This window comes from Rhipicephalus microplus, unplaced genomic scaffold (genome assembly GCF_043290135.1).
Source record: "Rhipicephalus microplus isolate Deutch F79 unplaced genomic scaffold, USDA_Rmic scaffold_91, whole genome shotgun sequence".
NCBI classification, from domain to species: domain Eukaryota; kingdom Metazoa; phylum Arthropoda; class Arachnida; order Ixodida; family Ixodidae; genus Rhipicephalus; species Rhipicephalus microplus.
Window position 1 is genome coordinate 536,097 of NW_027464663.1, and position 16,449 is coordinate 552,545.

The window sequence follows — 16,449 nt, forward strand, 5'->3', positions numbered from 1 at the left end:
TCGCCACAGCTTAGATAGGATGACTTCCGCTAAAACAGGTAACTGTTCAGGAACGCCTGTTGTCATCAATCGCAGGACTTGATGCGAGAAGCTTATTGCAACTTGATGGGAGCAGGACCTAATTATAGCATTTTTCATTGCAGACAACGCAGTGGCCCGTTTGACGAGTTCGGAATAGTGCATGGAAGAAGGCCCTTGTCTAAACGAGGGTATGCTTCCAGCACCTGGGCACAGCACTGTTGTACAACTTGAGGCCAAGAAAACGCATTTGGCCGTCAGCGGGGTGCTTCTTTGGGAAACCAAGAAAGGACGTCGATAAGTGGGCAAAAATCTTGTTGATCTTCTCAAAAGCCTTTTCAGGGGTCGCCCAGAAGAACACCAGAAAATCATCGGCATACCTGAGCGTCCTCACGCTGCCAAACGGCCCATTATCTCCTTGCAGCTTTCTAATGTATCAGGCTAGAAGCAGGTCACTTAGAATCGGGGCTGTGTAACGTTAATAAAGTATGTGCTTTTGTTCATAACTGCGCATGTTTTCATGGTTTGATATAATCGAAATGCTTTTTTGAACTTACCTTTGTAATTGAGTGCAATTTTTAACTACAATTAAAATTATTTTCAAGAGTGGGACAGTCAGTTGAATAAATGCTATAATTGACCTTCTTCACGGAATTTGTGCTGCTTTTGTTGGGCTCATTTTGTGATGATGACTTGTTTGTTAGCTCAGTAGCAGGTGCAAATTGATTCTACGGGGCAGTTGAATTCTGAAGAGTGCCTTGTGTGCATGTCGTCCTACCTTTGTTTTCTTTATTTTTTACTTCTAGCCAAAGGCCACAATACATAGCCAAAGGCCTCTGGGGAAACAAGGTCAAATACAATTGACATATAATTTAAGACACAAGACCTTGTCTGGTACCTTGTTTTATTTTGTAGCTCGATACACATTTGGAAGGGCAGCGTGCATTTGCCCGCATACACCAGCGTCCTGTCCTCGAAGGACAGGCGAATCATTGGTCAACACTTCCTAGAGCTCTCACGTTAAGTCCAACAGCATACAGTGTTGCACTCTAAGCTGCATCAAAATTTTTCGCCTATCATTAATTTTTCTTAAACCCATGCATTTCTACGAAATTGACTTGCCATTCTGATATCACCACTCCATTAGTACACTCTTCTAATCTTTATGTAGTTTTGATATTTTCAGCTTGGTGCAATAGATGGCAAGGTGATCGAAACAAAATACATTATTGCAGGTGATACCTGAGAACAAAAAGATCGAAAGTTGAGCTAGTTGGTAGGGGTTCATCATGAAGGAAGGCATAGGGTGCAAATAGAGAGACAAGAGGTCTCATCTCCGTGTATTACAATTCCTGATGACCTGTCAAGAACTGTGACCTGCTGGTGCCCAGCTCAACAGAAACGGCCTGCAACTTCTTGACATAGTCCATGGTAATGCGAAGAATCCGAAGGAACTCGTCGACATCAAAGCGGTAGTTCGTAAACTTTGCAGGTGCTCCGAGTGTTGGGTGGTGGCCCTTAGGAAAAAACAACACGAAGAGTCACGCAGGGAAAAAAACGAAGCTGCCATGCTTGATAGAAGGTCAAGCAACCTCTTCGATAAGGTGAATTCAAAGAGGAACCTGTCACTATTAAAGCACCCGCCAAACGCAATGAAAAATAAATATGTGAGCTTATGAAAGCATAAAAGCAATAACAAACCAGCTTGTGCATATTCTTTAAGCAGCACTTTCACACTTGAAGAAACGGAAAAACCAGCTTTGGGAGCCATATTCAAGAAGAGAGCACGACAGACAAATACTGCTTCCAGCGTGCGTCTTCTCATCTTGTGTACCCGTCCTTAAGCTGTTTTTTGTTTTAAGTATGTACCAACAGGCCCAGCAACAGATTCTCCATCACTAACATGATTAGGAGAAGCCCACAGTGTAAATTAGTCTACTCACACAAGGTGCAAAAACGTAAGAATTCTCAAATGAAAACATGCTTCTTCGTTGTACAGCCTGTTTTCAAAGCACATAGGCCCACCCAAAGTGCGTCATTCCCAATGACACAGCACAAAATGCAAAACGCTTATAACAGGACAAGTACCTTGGTGAGTTTCAAATATGCATAAATTTTTTGAACAGTCATATGTAGACGGGAGGCAAGAGTGCATTTAGTCCCTGCTTTTCAATGTGCACAGGCGATGCAGTCACCAGTTTGAGCATTTGATCTCTTCATGATGATGATGTGTGGTGTTTTATGGCGCAAGGGCCTATTGATGGCCAAAGAGCGCCTTTTCAATGAGTATAGAGATGTGGACAATGATATGTTGCGTGGCTGTATAGGGGCCTTAAAATTCCTCGCGATAATGCGGGTAAAAACATAAGTAATAAAGACATGACAGTGGCGTGATATGCATATTAAAAGGGTGACAAAGGTTTTGATAATAAAAACATGCAAAAATATTTGGCACTAGCACACTTGCCTCATCAGTGCCCTTGTGTCCAAGGGCTGCGAGACATGTGCTTTTAAATGTAATCACAGCAGCAGCGACCTCTCTTGAGAGGTCACTCTACGCAATGCCTGGGTATAATACATGGTAAAAATTAACATCCCTTAAAAAAGCTAACAATGATTTATGGGTGAAAAGTGGTTCCCTACCGACAAACATTGCAGGGTGTAAAGGTATATGTTGTCGGTAGGGTAATGGGAAGTGTTGTCTTCTTAGAATGTCTAGCTGTTTACATTGGATTAAAACGTGAAGAACTGTTAAAGCCTCACCACATTTATCACACAATGGTGGATCACCACCGGATAAAAGATGTGTGTGTGTCGTGTATGTGTGCCCTATCCTGAGTCTTGTTAGTGTTATCTCTGTTAGACGTGATTTTGATACTGGTGGCCATTGGCCAAGGTGTGGCTTGATAACGTGTAGTTTGTTTTGTGAGTGTGTATCCCACTTGCTCTGCCAGTAGTCCCTGAGGTTTAGTTTGAGAGACGGCTTAAGATCAAGGTCCGGGATTGATATGGATGTAATGGCGGTGCTCTCATGGACGGATGCAGCGAGCTGATCCGCCCTCACGTTGCCTTGGATCTCACGGTGCCCTGGCACCCAGCACACTACAACATGTTGTTTGTGCGTGTAGAGTGTGCACAAAATGGAGTAAAGTGAGACAAGGACTGGGTTTTTTTGTTTTTTAAGACTGTGCAGAGCCTTTACCACACTGAGGGAGTCTGTATAAATTACTGCTTTTTGTATTTGTAATTGTTTGATGTGTTTAGCTGCCACCAGTATCGCGTAAGCTTCCGCTGTGAAGATACTTGTGCGTGGATGTAGAGGGCCAGCATCCGAAAAGGATGGGCCGACCGAAGCGTAGGACACAGAGGAGTTAGTCTTGGAGGCATCTGTGAAGAACTCAGGACATGTGTATTTGTGTTGAGTTCCAGAAAGTATGTTCGGATATGGGCAATAGGTGCATGTTTTGTAACCTCTAAGAAGGACACATCGCAGTCTATAGTCTGCCACTGCCACGGTGGCGGGTATGCTACAGGAGCCATTAAACTGTGTTCAAGTGACACTTCAGTTTCTTCAGCTAGACACTTCAGGCGAATTGAGAAGGGCTGCCTCATCGAAGGCCTGTTTTGAAACAGAGTTGAGCTCGACAAATCATTAATTGTAGAGTATGAGGGGTGCTTCTTGTCTGCTTTCACCTTAAGGAAATAAACAAAAGACATGTAAGTTCTCTGCAGATGAAGCGACCACTCATTTGACTCAACATAAAGGCTTTCTACGGGGCTGGTGCGAAAAGCACCCGTAGAAAGGCGGATGCCCAAATGGTGCACGGGGTCAAGCATCTTCAAGGCACTTTGAGTGGCATGGTCTAAATTTCCGGAGCCCTCCACTACGGCGTCTCTCATAATCATATAGTGGTTTTGGGACGTTGAACCCCACATATCAATCAATCAATCACTTTGAGTGGCAGACTGATAGACAACGGCCCCATAATCTAAGCGGGTACGAATAAGGCTTCTATAGAGGTTCATGAGGCATTGCCTATCACTACCCCACGTAGTACGTGACAACACTTTCATAACATTCATGGCTTTTAAACATTTTGTTTTTAAATACTTGATGTGCGGTACGAAGGTGAACTTGTTGTCCAAGATTAAGCTTAAGAATTTATGCTCGGCTTTGACGGACAGACGTTGCCCGTTCAGCCAAATGTCAGGTTCCGAGTGCATGCCTCTCTTTCGAGAGAACAAGACACACGTGGTTTTCTGTGGGTTAAGTCGAAATCCGTTTTCGTATGCCCATTTGGAGACCTTATTTAAACCCATCCGAACCTGCCGCTCACACATGGCTAAGTTGCATGACTTGAAGCCAAGCTGAACGTCATCGACATATGTACAATAGAACATATTGCGGGGAATGGACAAGTGCAAAGAATTCATTTTGATAATAAAAAGTGTGCAACTAAGCACGCCACCTTGTGGCACGCCTGTTTCCTGGACAAATGTTTGGGAGAGCACACTGCCTAGACGGACACGGAATGTCCGGTTTGACAGGTAACTTTCGATTATATGAAACATTCTTCCGCGCACACCAAGGTGGGACAGGTCTCTTAGAATTCCGAAACGCCATGTTGTATCATACGCCTTTTCGATATCGAGGAACACAAAGAGAAAATATTGTTTATGGACGAAGGCGTCTCTTATCTGTGCCTCGATACGAACGAGGTGGTCTGTGGTGGATCTACTTTCTCGAAACCCGCACTGAAATGGGTCGAGCAAATTGTTTGTTTCAAGAATATGTAGAAGTCGGCAGTTTATCATTTTTTCGAATACTTTGCACAAGCAGCTTGTAAGTGCAATAGGCCTATAACTTGAAGCTAAAGAAGGGTCCTTGCCCTCTTTCAAAATGGGAATAATAATAGTCTCTTTCCAGGAGGTAGGGATAGTGCCAGAAAACCAGATAGCATTGTATAAACAAAGTAAGGTTTTTCGTGTTTCGGCTGGTAGGTTTTTTAACATTTCATACACCACACGGTCAGAACCTGGGGCAGAAGTACTGCAGGAGTTTAGAGATGTTCGGAGCTCAGCTAGACTGAAAGCTTGGTTATATGACTCGTATCTAGTGGATTTATGTTCTAGTTTCTGCTTTTCTATTCTTGTTCTGTATTTTTGGAAAGTGTCAGTATAGTGGGACGAGCTGGATACCCGTTCAAAGTGTGCACCGAGGAAGTTTGCCTGATCTTCCAAGGTATCACCCTGAGTGTTTACGAGTGGAAGTGTGTGTACTTGTTTTCCTGCTATCCTACCGACCATGTTCCAGACTTTAGCCTCCTGTGTGTATGAAGTGATCCCTGACAAAAACTTCTGCCAGCTTTCTCTTCTGGCCTGCCGACGCGTTCTCCTGCCTTGAGACTTTATTTTCTTAAAGCTCTCAAGGTTTTCCGCTGTCGGCGAGTTGCGCAGCAACCTCCATGCCCTGTTCTGTTCCTTTCGCGCATTACGACACTCTGTGTTCCACCATGGGACGTGTCGCTTGCCGGGCTGTCCAGATGTTTGTGGGATGCATTTGGCTGCTGTGTTAATAAGGAGAGCTGTGAAGTACTGCACAGCTTCATCTATGCTTAGCGTACATATGTCAGTCCAAGATAAGTGAGCTTTGTTATGAAACTGTTCCCAGTCGGCTTTGTGTATAAGCCATTTGGGAACTCGTGCAGGATATTCGTATGATGTTTTTGTACTCAAAACGACAGGAAAATGACCGCTTCCGTAGGGATTATTTAGAACTTTCCATTGGAGTAATGGTACAAGTGATGGAGATGCGATGCTGAGATCTATGGAAGAGTAGGTTTTGTTGGCAAGGTTATAATATGTTGCCTCTTTCCTATTCAACAGACAGGCGCCGGAGGAAAAAAGGAACTGTTCAATGAGACGACCTCGTGCGTCGCAGCGAGAATCACCCCATAGACTGCTATGAGCATTCAGGTCACCAAGGACCAGTAAGGTTCGGGTAGTTGGTCTATTAAGGACTCGAATTCTCGTTTTCCAAGACGGTGGTGTGCGGGTATGTACAGAGAGCAGATGGTGACGAGCTTGTTGAAAAGAACTGCTCGAACAGCCACTGCCTCTAGTGTTGTTTGCAGTGGTAAATGTGTGCATGCTACTTTTTGATTAACAATAATGGCTACACCGCCGGATGATGCCGCAGCATCATCTCTGTCCTTTCGGAAGAGAACATACCGACGCAAAAAATTCGTGTTTTTAGATTTTAAATGAGTTTCCTGTACACACAGTACTTTCGGCGAATGTTTGCAAAAGAGCTCTTGAACATCATCGAGGTTTCTGAGGAGTCCTCTGACGTTCCAATGTATTATTTGTGTTGCCATATTGGAGGTAACGTAGTGCTGTGTGTAAGGAACAATGGGTGTGTCTGCTTCTTAAGCTAAGCGTTAAGACTCAAAGAACAGGGCCGTCGTCGGGCCCCGTTATTGGCTTTTTATTTCGTTTGGCGCGCTCCAGGGAGCTACGCCGATCTTTCTGCACCAGGGGTGCCGTGGTGTCCATTGCCTCCTCAGAGGCACTGCATGCCCGCAGTTGCGAGCTGATGTTTTGGGCTTGGGACCTCGCCTGGTGAGACGAGGCCTTCATATCGGCCGACCCTCGGGTCTCCTTCACCTCGGGGGGCGAAACCTTCGGTCCTCTTGAGCTAGAGGTCGAAGGAACCTCCTTTGGTGCTGGGATACCCTGGCCGCTGCAAGAGTTTGCAGCGGCCTTGGTTGTCGCCGTGGGGACGAGTGGCAGGGCAGCCTTGGCTGTTCCCGCCGTGGGTGGGGGCATTGGCGACCACCTGGGCACACTGTGCCTGGCATGGGCAGTTGCCGCAGGCCGTTGTAGTGCTGCCCCCTGTTGCACTACATCGGAAAACGATGGTTTGTTTGTGAAAAGCCCAGATACTTGTTGACGGGCTTCTCGGAAAGTAATGTTTTGTGTGATTTTGATTGTAACAATTTCTTTTTCCTTTTTCCATGTTGGACAGGTTCGGGAGTATGCGGGATGGGCACCATCGCAGTTTGCGCAGTGGGCCCCATCCTCCACCTTACACTCGTCTGTAGCGTGTCCTGTGGTGGCACACTTTCCGCAGGTGAGTTGGCCGCGGCAACTCTGAGAGCCGTGACCAAAACGCTGGCATTTGAAGCAACGTCGCGGGTTGGGAATGTAAGGTCTCACATTCAACTTCAAGTATCCTGTTTCGAGATGTTCAGGCAGGGTGCTGGTGCAAAATGTCACAATTATGTGTTTTGTTGGGATTTCCTTCTTATCACGCCTAATTTTGATTCTTTGTACTTGTGTCACCTGCTGGTCCTTTCAGCCCTCGAGGAGCTCACCTTCAGTCAGGTCAAGCAAGTCTTGATCAGATACAACGCCTCGGGAAGTGTTGAGTGAGCGGTGTGGTGTAATTGAGATAGGTATGTTTCCAAACGATTCTAGTTTTGAGAGGTTTTCGTACTGGCTCTGACTTTTTACCTCGAGGAGGAGATCCCCACTGGCCATTCTTGTAGCGTGGTAACCTGGTCCAAGTGTAGTGGTGAGGCATTTGGAAACAACGAAAGGCGAAATAGTTCTGGCGTTCTTTTCAGCGGTTTCACAATGGATTACATGGTAGCGGGGAAAGGTTTCTTTCGGTTTGCTGAAATACTTGCAAAAGTCTTCGGTGCGCCCTCTCTTCGGGAGAGGACGATCATGCAATGCAGGGAGAGAAGAAAAAGCCATAAACTAAATGTGAGTTCGGCAGCCATGCCAGCCGCCCACCATGAAGCCCAACACGGGGACGTGACAAGTCCTAAATATATATGAGGCATGTCAACGTCAGCTGTACACAGCCGCTATAACCAAATGTATTGTGCCCAAGACAGAGCACATACACAAGGTTAACCCTTGCCGCCAGGAAAAATCGGAAGTAAATTAAAGAGAGAAGAAGACAGGATTGATTTAAAGATGACAAAAGACTAAGATGTAGAGAGAGAGAGAAATAGGAAAAGGCGACTACCGATTTCCCTTGGTTGGGTCAGCCCAGGGGTGCCGTCTACGTGAAGCCGGGGCCAAAGGGGTGTGTTGCCTCTGCCAGGGGGCCTTAAAGGTCCAATCACCCAGCGTCAGCTCAACCCCCAGGATCCCCTTTTCCCCGGACACGGCAAAGCCACGCACGGCTAGGCGTGGGAGGGAGTAGAAACTCCCCCGTTAGCTCGGGTCCGTGGTGTCGCTACACACCAAACGCCTGCTTTAACAGGCGCCCCTGCGGGGCATTTGATCTCTTCAAGTATTCAAAATTATATTGGTTTGGCGTTTCCTATCATGTCCAAGGACCGACAGCTTGATAACCACAGAAAGAACATTCAGTTAACCATTTTGCCTCTCTTTTGGCTCTCGTATCCTAACAAACAATGTCCTAGACTGTCGCTGATGTACCCTATTCACAGCCAGGAGTGTTGACTAAGGAAGCATCAGGATGGGCACCGAGGTGCCATGCTTTCTCGAGTTACAGGAAATCAGTATGTGCCATATTTAACACAGTATACCTTTAGTGAAGAAATATGCAATATCTCGTCACCAACATTGTCCTGCACAACAAAAATAAATCACAGTCTCTATGATCATGCAGCAAAGGTTGTGTTGATAGCTTTTGAGGTGGTTCAAGAAACATTGAGGTGCCAGCAGCAGTACCTAGCTGGCAATATTTGGTTACATTATTAGCATGGAACATGAAAAAAAATTGTGACGCCCCAGCAGTTATATAGTCGATATATAGATTTTTGGCTTCCGAGAAAACTACCTGAGTAAGTTTAACAGGATGCTGGTACATAATTTGAATGGCTTAAGTAAGCAAAACTACCACTACGTATGTACACACTTTTCTTATTTATATTCCAAGTTTTTGCACCAGAAAGCTCCTTCTAGATATGCTGAAGGTTTTCAAGATAGTTTAGGTGTCACCTTGTCGTTCAAACTACCGTATATACTCGCATAATCCTCGCACTTTTTTTGCCGGAAAATTGATGCAAAGTTGGGGGGTGCGAGAATTACGCGGGGAAAACTTTCCACGAAAACGTAAAGAGCGAAAAAGAAAACGAAGGGGCCGCAAATCGGGATTCTCACACCAGCAACTTACAGCAAGCTTTAAGAAATACTAATTAGAACTTACCTCAACAATAAAAGCAGAGATACAACACAAGACAAGATTTAATAAAGACACAAAAAGTGGAAGCAAATAGTCGAGAATTAGAATACTGTACGCAAAGCTTGCGGTCGTTGCGGGCGTAGCGGCAGCGTCGCTCAAGAGGAGCCCTCAAAAGGTAAGAGTGGGATGTCAGTATTGGGCTGATGGCTTTTAACAGAATCGTCCACAGTTTCCTTTTGAAGAAATAAAGTTTACCATCAATCCCAGTTTTAGGCATACGGCAGACCCAACGCGCCTTGGTGGCTTTAAGCTGCCGTCACCAGTAACGAACACAAAACTCGTAGACTCTGAAGGGCCTACCGGCGGCCCTGTTGCCATTGTTTAGTGCATGATCTATCACTTGCAACTTGAAAGCAGCTGTACAGCTTCAGTATCGCCTCATAACGTGACAAGATTACCGACACAACATAGAAAACACGACGCAACGCACACTGGCCACTTCGGCTTGACTTGGATTGAATCTCTGTAGAATAGTACGCTTGATGCTTAAAAGATGGCGCCAGATGGCGTGCGCTATCATCATCAGTGGCTGGAAAGAGCAGACGACATTATCGCAGCAGTTTTCGGGGGTGCAATAATTACTCGAGGAAAAAAGAAATGGTATTTTTGTTGGGCGATGTGGGGGGTGCGAGAATTATGCGAGTAAATACGGTACCTTATGATCAATGCCTACAGTTTCTGGCTCTTCAATACATATCTTCACTTGAATACAACCTTTGGATGTTCTGCCCCATATCAGCAAAACCACTTTTAAGTTACAAGTCATCACATTCTAAAACAGTCAAAAATGGCATTGCACTTTCTCGCTTCCATTGACCTCTCAATAAATCATGTAGGCACCTCATTGGCACTAGCGTCTCCCTTTGATTAGATAGACGTCTCCGTCTCCCCGCCTCAGACCTTAGTAGCCCAATGTGAAAAGCTTTTGAAGCTGGTTAAAGCATTGTATCTATCATAACATAAGGATGAATAAAAAGAATGCTGCTGTCCTTTCATTTGCACACAAGCTTTCCCATTGTCTAAAAATGAAAAATCGGTGTACACTACGGCATACAGTTGCTTTAAGCGCCCCTAATGAACTACTACGATTTGCGCTGCCGTTCGCATTAAAATTGATAAAAGTCTTACCTCGTGATAAAGGGAATGTAGCACAACACAGCACAATCAGTTTGTGTCATGCACTTCAGGTGTTTACAGTATCCCAGTGACAAGTCGGCAAGTTACATCGAACAGACGCGCTTGCTGGAAATGCACGCGCCTTTTTATAGATAGAGAAGGAAAACGAAGATGTTAAGGGGAGATGCAGGTCGAAAAACGCGACATTTTTTCAAAATTACTGATTTTTTATTCTCGCCTATTTTGATAATGTTAGTACCTCTATTGTTATGAAAAAAATAATACAGGTCGAGACTTCACTGGAAATGCTTTAAAACTTCATCTAAAGAGCACAAGGTGCCTGTTAAAAGGTGGCAAGTGTGCAGTCTTCGAGCACCTTGCCGCCGATAATGCGCCGCCGCTAGCCATTGTTGATCGCATGAGTCGAAATTCGAGCCTCACTCTTCACATAACAACAGTTTCTCTCGCTGATGCAGCGCAAGAAATAATAAAAAGAATCACTGTTCTGCGCATTTTTCGAGTGCCGCGACTGGCTTATTACATGGTACTAATCGGGGACCGCCATTGGCCGCTGCGCGCCTGTATGTGCTGTGAAACCTGTTTGCGGGGTTCATGTCATGTCGAGCAGCGCAGCTGAACAATGCTTTTCTCGTGTAATTATCTCCGTTATGAATGAAAAAGGCATTGCTCGCAAGTGAAAGCTGTTGTGCGGCGAGCTCTGTAGGAATAGGCTACGAGCCGCTGGTCCGATTTGCGGCAGTTGTGGGCTTGCAAAAGCCAATGCATCAAAGTCGTTCACACCTGTCAGCCAGAAAGTTCGTGATGCGGCAATGGATGACACCAGCGCCAATCTTGAGAGGTCGAAAGAGCTCGCAGTGAGAGAACTTAGCAGGGATGACATTGCCATTATTTGCGACGGTATGTGGCACAAACATGGCTGCAAAATGGCATGACACTGGACTTAGTTTGGATTTCGCAGTCCTGTCGAACTTCTTCCTAGCTTACATTTGGCACAAGGCTCTGCCAAATGAAGCGGAAGTTTGGCAAGCGTTTCATGGTCCTGTCTGCGAGGGAAATGTCTGTGAAGAGTGTGCCAAAAGCGCCGATAGGGACAAACTCATGGTGCTAGCGTATTTTAGTCGCAGTGGCCACAACAAAAAGGATTGTTCTTTTTGGTGTGCAAATTTCATCTGATTTAATAATATCTTTCATAAATAAAACTCAATGTTAACTTTAAAACTCGTTTTTCTCAAAACACAAATTTGTCATATTTTCCAATGTGCCCCTCCTTTTTCGGGCGCTTCTAGTACAGTAAAAGCTCGTTAATTCGAATTTCACGGGACCAGAAAAACTGTCCGAATTAACCGAATAGACAGGAAAAACAACATTTAAAATCAAGCTGCAGAAGCATACCTTTATTTGTTGAAGAATTTTGTAATTGTCGTCTGCGTTTTCGCGCAGATTCTGGCTGACATCACAATTTTTCTTAACTGTTCCAAACGGCCAACAGCACGCAAGCTGTCGGGAGTGTTCAGGCAAGCGTCGTCTAATAATAACAGCCCCTCCGAGACTTCCCGTGTGGTGCGATGAGGTCGCGGCGGTATCTCCTCGCATGATTCTTTGTCGGAATCGTGGACTTCATGGGCCCCCGTGACATCTTTAATAATCTCTTGATCGGTCACGAGACCACTCGTGGCGACACCATGATCAATCGCTATGTAGTCCTGAAAGGTCACATCTGTGGGAAGGACAGCATCGAAAGTCGGGCAGTCGCCGTCGGTGGACTCGGCTGACACCTGCTCGATGCCATCGTCAGCTACTGCTGCATGCTCGGGCCTCACAAAACCGCTGTGCCGAAAATAGTTGGCGATGACTTGCGGCGGAGTGTTTTTCCACACGTGGGCGATGATGTGCACTGCGCCGAGTAAGTCTACTCGATACAACTTTCCAGCTTCTGAGCATAGAATCATTCGCTCTAGCAGGTGCTTGCGGTACTTCGACTTACCTTCTTAGTAGTGAATGATACCCTGGTCCATCGGCTGAAGAGCAGACGTAGTGTTGGGCGGCAAAAAAACTACTTTGATGCTCTTCAGTTCGACTGTACAGTTATGGGCACTGCAGTTGTCAACAATCATAATTATCTTGCGGTCCTTCGACGTGAAGTGCCGGTCTAACTGATGCAGCCAGCCGCGAAAAATGTCCGATGTCATCCATGCCTTCCTGTTCGCTGTGTACTCGACAGGAAGGCATTTGACGTTCTTAAAACAACGTGGCTTAAGCGCCTTCCCGACGACAAGTAGTGGCAAGCGCTCCGCGCCAGTCATATTGGCGGCAATAAGCACAGTTATCCTTTGCTTGCACTTCTTGCCACCAATACACGCGTCCCCTTTGAAAGTCACCGTCTTGTCGGGTAGAGCTCTGAAAAATAGAGCAGTTTTTTCTGCAGTAATCACGTCACATGGTTCATATGCGGCGATGTACTCCGGCAGCTTCACATTTCTCCACTCAGTGGTCACGCTTTCGTCAACACTGGCCTTTTCGCCGCACACACTCCTGAACACAAGTTCGTGTCTGTCTCGAAACCTCGAAAACCACCCTTCTGACGCTTTGAACGGTTCAATGTTAATCATTGCAGCGTACTTCTCACCTTGCGCCATGATGAGAGGTCCGCTCAAAGGCAGATGCGCGTTGCGACAGCCAGTTATCCACCAGAGCAAAGCTTCTTCGAGCTGGGGATGAGCTGCAATTCGCGACCGCTTTCTAGAGGCATGAAGCTTCTCGCTTTCGAAGGCTTGTCGAATCTGTTGTTCATTTTTCACGTACGTTCCCAACGTGCTCCGCTTCACGTTGTACTTGGTCATAACCTGCTGTCGCGATTCGCCGTTCTTCAGTGCTTCCAAAATTTCCACTTTAGTCGCCAAGTTCTTCGCAACGTAGTTCTGCGGCTTTTTCAGCGTTGCCATCACTGTAGCGCAGGATAGTGGTGGCATGCAAAAACGGTCACAATGGAAGAAAAAGAGAACTCCGCAAGAAGAGATGGTTCCGACACGACAACACAAGGGAAAATGGCGTCGGAGGCGCTGAGTGGAGAAGAAAGAAGACGCCGACGTTCAGTGTCGCTGCGATCGCCCCCACTAGTTGATGATGATGGCGATGCCACTCAGGTTTCAGTTTCACTCCAGTGGTGCCAGCGCTGCTTTATCACACTTTTGTGTAGCAGCAGCCGTCAGCATTTGCCCCAATTAGGCGGTGCGGAGCCGAATTCCGACGAAATAACGAAGGTTTGGTCCCATAGAATAACATGCACTTTGGCCGGGACCAATAGACCCGTCCAAATTATCCGAATTTCCGAATTAACGGGTGTCGAATTAACGAGCTTTTACTGTACTTGGACCTGCATGAAATTTTGCCCAAATTTTTTTCAAAGAATGACGAATGCAATTATCAAGAGTAAATTTCAATATTTTATTGTATAATGAAAAAATTGTATGTATACCTTTACTAGGATAGGTGAAGTATGGGCTTTTTACATCTATTATTTTTCACGTGTAATACATATTTTGTATGTGCCTCCTAATTAGTTGTTTGCACTCTACACTTTATTTGAAGCATTATAAACTATGAATGGTAGAGAATTACAGAATTTTGGGAAGAAAGAGGGGGGGGGGCAAAAGGGTTAAGGTTTTCCCTTTGTCATGTTGCAGAGCTAAAAGTTTGTAACTTGCAAGAAAACTAATTACATATATGAAATTAGCATAAAAAGTTCCACAAACAGCTCAAGTTGCATTGCTCTAGGGTGAATATTAAAGAAAAAGTGTCTTCGAACAGCATCTCCTGTTAACAGAGAGACGCACGTGCAGTGTTTATTTATTTATTTATTTATTCATTCAAAATACCTTACAGGCCCACTGAAGGGCATTGAGTAAGGGGGGCATCAGTATACAAACGAAATAACAATAAAGGAGAAAAGCAGACGAAAAAATATATACATATATAAAAGATTACAAATATCAAAAATCAAGGTGCAACAGCGTTATACAATGCTAGAGTGCAACGAATTCAGGTTGTCACGAAAGATTTCACGGTTACAAATGGATACAACATGATCTGGAAGACCGTTCCAATATGCAATGGCTCGAGGTAGTGATGATAAGTTAAATGCCTGCGTGTGACCATGAATGCGCATAAAACTACGGGCATTGTGAATGCGCTGGGAAGTGCGCGCAGGAGAATAAAGTGGCAAACAGTGAATTTCGTTACTATAAATGTACCTATGAAACAGACATAAAAGAGCAATGTTGCTCTTTTATGGCCTGTGTGGCGTGTTAGTAGCCTGTGTGGCAAGCGGAATAATATGTGTAAGTAAATCATTCCCTTTCTATAATGCTTCGGGTACTTCAACGACGCCCGGCGAAGCTAACATTTCAGAAGTGGGATTGCCATCCAGTTGCCATGGAGAGAAAATGTGCGTTCTGTCAGTTTACGAAGCTGATTAATGTAACCGTAACCCTGAGATGTAACGCACCGACGGAAGAGACAACCCAACTTGCGGTAGAAGAGGTATAGGCTTTGGCAGTGTAGACACCATTACGGCTCGCGACTTGCTTAAAGCTATCCAAGAAAAGGACCGTCTACTATCGACCCTTCTGGAACAACTGATTTTGGCTGGTCCAGCACAGCCTCAACCAGCACCAGCGTTCCAGGTAATTACTGACTTTAGCCGCAACATCAGCCCCTTTTACTGCTCTGGAGATGCTTCTTCAGCATGCGAGTGGATTGAAAACGTTCGTTCAACGTCGAAACTTCATGTGTGGTCAGCTGCCTACATGCTGAAAACTGCCAAGGCCCGACTGGTTGGAGGTGCCAATGACTGGTGCCATTCAAGGAGCTCCCAAATCGCATCGCGACAAGATTTCGAGGTACGTTTCTGTTAAACCTTTGTCCACCATAGCTCCAGAGTTTACGCGACAGGCCATCATCTACTCTCAACAGGAAGCGCCGCGGCAAAACGCTGGGACGCCAAGTGTCTACAGGAACCAGAAGTCTCGCCAGTTGCGGCCTGCAAAAGACACGTAGACCAACAAGCCCTGTCGCACGCCGAGAACTCCAGAAATTGTAGAACACTGACAATGAAAGAGGGCGGAGATCAGAACCCCAAGACGTCTGCCAGAGCAATAGGAAAGCCAAAGAACAAGGGCGAAGCTGAAGCTGAAGGAAATCCAAAACACAAGGACGAAGCCGAATATCGTGACCAAGAAAAGCAAACTCCCAACACGGTTATGCAAGAGACAGCGTGGCGGAGAGAGTGAAGGAAACGGCGAAAACACCAAAAACGAAGGAACACGAAGAATTGAAGCCCAAGACGTCTGCCGGAGGCAAAAAAAAAAGCCGGAAGACAAGGGCACAGTCGAAGCTGAAAGCAGGGAAGAACAGATAAACTCCCAACGTGGTACTGCGAGAAAAGGCAGCGAGGCGGAGAGAATGAATGAAAAGTCCGGAATGGCGAAAAAAAGGCATCAGGAAAAGGCGGCGAAGAAGGAAATAAAACAAAGAAAATGAAGAAAAAGCCCAGGGACAAAAGGCGACTTGTGAGCAGGAGCGCGCGGTTGCAGAAGACGAAAAACCGAAAGATCAGCCAAGCCAAGACGACAAAACGAAAGACAAGCCACTGGCAGGATCGGGAAAAACTGCCGGAGAGCAGAGGCAGAGAAAGAAGAACGATCAGCCCCGGACCTACTTGAACGAATATACTGAGCCGAAACCAACAGAACCAGACGACACCAAGAACATTGGAGAGCCGGAGCAAATCCAAAGAAAGAACCCCTGCAGACAGGCCAACTAAAGCCGAAGCCCGAGCCTGACCAAGCAACGAAGTCGCAGTTAAGACAAGAGGACACTGGAATCGTGCGCGGTAAGGCTTTCCTCAAAGTCAATCCAGTTAAGGTGGCTGGAAGCTACGACGTTGCCTTGAAATTTTCGCGCAACGAACGGGCGAACTTCTGCGTGCCATTAAGAACTTAACGCACCAGTGTATAGGTGTAGTTGTTTTTCGTGTTGTTTCTGTTTTGTTTTTATCTTATTTCTTTCAT

General features: G+C 45.7%; 1 long non-coding RNA gene across 1 annotated transcript; it reads right to left on the reverse strand.

Annotated features, from left to right (window-relative positions):
* Window positions 1-905: 905 nt before the first annotated feature.
* LOC142790274 (uncharacterized) lies at window positions 906-10,475 on the reverse strand. Its single transcript, XR_012889413.1, has 2 exons — window positions 10,373-10,475; window positions 906-1,535 (listed from the first exon to the last, which is right to left on the reverse strand). It is a non-coding gene; the product is annotated as an uncharacterized LOC142790274 (long non-coding RNA).
* Between the last annotated feature and the right edge of the window lie 5,974 nt (window positions 10,476-16,449).